Here is a 3,468-nt window from a genome sequence, read left to right on the forward strand (position 1 = left end):
CTTTCAGACATGTTTTTCCCTGTAAAAAATGGGATCTCATGTTGTGGACTTCATTTCTTTTTTCTTTGTCTACATCATTTTTAAGGCTCTTTAGTAGACTGACATATTTATTTATGTGATTTGAGTGAATGTCTTCACTCATTCAGTCTGTATAATGTTAGCATTAAATGTCTTGTAGCCAAAATTTAAGCCATAAGACAGATGAAATAAACTGATGTTAATAATTTTGCTCATTTTACAAGATTTTCCCCCTTCTTTTGAAAATAAAATATTGTGTTCAAGCTGATCCACATTAAAATAATTTTTTAAAACCAACTTTTAATTATCCTCAGACAATGATTATTATCTATATTCAACCACAGCACTGTGTCTAGAAAGCCCTGTTAAGATATAGTTACTGTGCATTTTAAGAACACTGTACTTTCTCCCTTTGAAATATTGATTTCATTTTACCAGCGTGATGTCCCCACGGTGCATCCTGAGGTGGTGTTTGTTAATTAGCTAATGAGTCTGGAGTAGGTCCTACCGAGATATTAGGAATACGCTCCAATTTGACACAGCTGAAGTGCATATCTAATATTTTATTCCTGGCTCACTGTAGCCATGACCCATCTCGCATATTGTTGATTCAAAAGAATCAAAATCCCATCGGTGTGTTCGCCTTCTGGTACTTAACTGTTGATAGCTCAGAGGTGTTGGTGGTTAATAGTCAACATTCACAAAAATCTTATGAGGCCAAACCTCATAACTTGCCAAGTGCTAAGATGGTTTAAATTTACCATCCCTGAAATAAAATGTTCTTTTCTTTCTCTGGCTTAAAAAGATGTTAGAGAAAGTCTGTTTTGATTTGGACGATTATGTTTAGAAATAAACTAAACAACAAAAACCTTGACGCTGCCATTATTAGCTCTACTAGGGGTTTCCTTGTCAATAGCTGGTTGCCTCCTCTTAATTCTGTTGCTAGTTTGCCCCTTTTTCAATAGTGAGTTGTCATCTTGCAACTATAACAAAACAAGCTATTTAAATTAACGTGAATGAGAACTGTGATGTATTGGAACAAAACAAGCACTTTGGGGGACTGACCTTGAGTTAATTCCCTGCACCAGCATTTGCATTTCCCAAAGTGTGTTCCAAGAACCCTAGTTAGGGAAACATTTCATGTCAGTATTTCTCAGTGTGCAGATCATCTGCATCTGAACTACCTGGGGTGTTAAAGTACAGGCTCCAGGGCTGCTTCCGAGGGGCTTGGTAATATGAATTTTCAACAGCTTCTCAGAGTGATTCACATGTACTTTGGCAAAAAGGGGTCTAGTAAATTTGTGAATTACTTTCTTTTTTTTTTTGGTTTTTCCTTTTTTTGTTGCGTTTTGTTTTGTTTAAACAAATGTGCATCACGATGTTTCAACAAGTAAGACAAATGCCATGAATGTGAAAGCTGCAGTTTGCAATATACCACATTTTGAACCCGGGATAGGTGAATTAGACAGAGGTGGTAGTCATTCTAATTAAACAACCAGGTAATTTCACGACAAGTATCAAAACTGTACACTTAAGTTTCTTTTTCCTTGATGATCAGAGGTCCCACGCTGACTCCAGTCTCTTTGTTGTGTTTTGTGTGAGACCCATCACAGAATGGGAACTTTTTGGACCTCCAGAAACGGCAGTACACAGCTTTATCTCCCAAATCCTCCATGTCAAAAGCATGTACTATCTTGGGGTTGTCTTTCTGGATGTGAAAGTTTATCACAGCTTTATTTCGATGATCTTTAACATAAAATCTTTTGTAAGCTAGATAACCAGTTTCAGCTGTCCCAGCAGCAACGGTAACTGCTGCGATTCATTCAACTCGTCTGCTGGAACTGGAAGTCAGACTCATGGCGCCGTTGTTTGCAAGGCGTGTGCACTAGGATACCAAACACAAACGGGTTTGCGCGGCCAGCGAGAGTCAAGGTAGGTGCCAGCGGCGTACTAAGGGCACCGACTCCGCGCTGCTACCGCCGAATTACTTTCTTGACTTACAGACTACATTAGCAAATTAAAGGATCTGAAAGGGATCTGAAAAGTTCTGTAGTAGAGACCTGTTTAACTTTTTTAAACCCAGGATTTTCTCAAATTGTTTGATTTTTCAGTTTCTTTTGTTTTTTGAGACAGTCTCACTCTCTTGCCCAGGCTGGAGTGCCAGGGGTGCGATTTTGGCTCACTGCAACCTCCGCCTCCCGGGTTCAAGCTATTCTCCTGTCTCAGCCTCCAAGTAGCGGGGACTACAGGTGTGTGCCACCACAACTGGCTAATTTTTTGTATTTTTAGTAGAGACAGGGTGTCACCATGTTGGCCTGGTCTCAAACTCCTGGCTTCAAGTGATCTGCCCACCTAGGCCTCCCAAAGTGCTGGGATTACCCGTGTGAGCCCCACTGCGCCCCGCCTCAAATTGTTTGATTACAGAATTCTTTTTTGGGAGGAACATTTGTTAGTTGATCAAATACTATTGGGAAAAGTTACTCTATCTAATAGCATAATAATTGTAGATTGTCGCAATTGCTTTCTAGTTTGATACTGAGTTACTGTCGTGTCTTGCTATAAGCATTAGACAGACATCTGAGTGTGAATCCTGAATTTTATACTGTTGGTTCAGTTACCTAGCAGTCATGTTCTCTTAATCACAGGGGAGATAGAGTGAAAGAGTGAGTTAACACCAGAAACATTGCTAGAAAAGTAAACAAGCGTTTCTGATACTATCATATTTTATGAAGAGTGACGTATATGAATACTTCTGGCAATGTATTTTGCCCAGACATTCTACCGCCTCACCCTACACCTCCAGAGAAGAGATCTGGGAGATCTGGTTGCCATTTGACAATAGACTATACGGAGGGAGGAGCAAGGAGCTCTTCCAGAAACGCCAATCGAGTAGAACAATGGGAAAGAAGTAAACACAGTTGAGCAGGAAATTGGATGGAAGTGAAGTAATTCTTCACTCTGCAGCAGAAGTGGTGAAAGGCAACCCCAGTTTTTCTTCCCACCATTCTCCCATTAGGCATAAACAACACAGAGCCAGGCAGTAAAGAAATGATAAGGGAGGACTGAACTTTAGGGCCTTCTCTCTGGGGGTGGGACTGCCTTTTGCTTGGCTCTAGAACTAGAGGGACAAAGATGGGTCCAGTGTAAAGGAAGTAGGGCACAGATTAGCTGGAGGGAGAGAGATAAGGAGACCTCTGAGTTTCCTTTCAAATTGCCTGGGTTGATTGACCAGGATAGAGAAGGAGGCCAAATCCTGGGCTTGCTCATCCCATCCCTGACCACACAAGGCATTTCATTTCTCCATGCTTTTGCAGGCCTTGTCTCCTTTGTTTCTTCTTTTGTTTTCTTTGTTTTTTTCTTTCTTATTTATTTATTTATTTATTTTGAGACAGGGTCTCTCTCCTTTACCTCGGCTGGAGTACAGTGGCTTGAACATGGCTCACGGCAGCC

The 3,468-nt window shown here is 40.8% G+C and overlaps 1 pseudogene; it reads right to left on the reverse strand.

The window, feature by feature from the left end:
• Positions 1 to 1,537: 1,537 nt before the first annotated feature.
• Positions 1,538 to 1,876, reverse strand: LOC129466100 (CDGSH iron-sulfur domain-containing protein 1-like; annotated as a pseudogene).
• Positions 1,877 to 3,468: the final 1,592 nt, after the last annotated feature.

The sequence above is a fragment of the Symphalangus syndactylus genome, chromosome 17, assembly GCF_028878055.3.
Source record: "Symphalangus syndactylus isolate Jambi chromosome 17, NHGRI_mSymSyn1-v2.1_pri, whole genome shotgun sequence".
NCBI classification, from domain to species: domain Eukaryota; kingdom Metazoa; phylum Chordata; class Mammalia; order Primates; family Hylobatidae; genus Symphalangus; species Symphalangus syndactylus.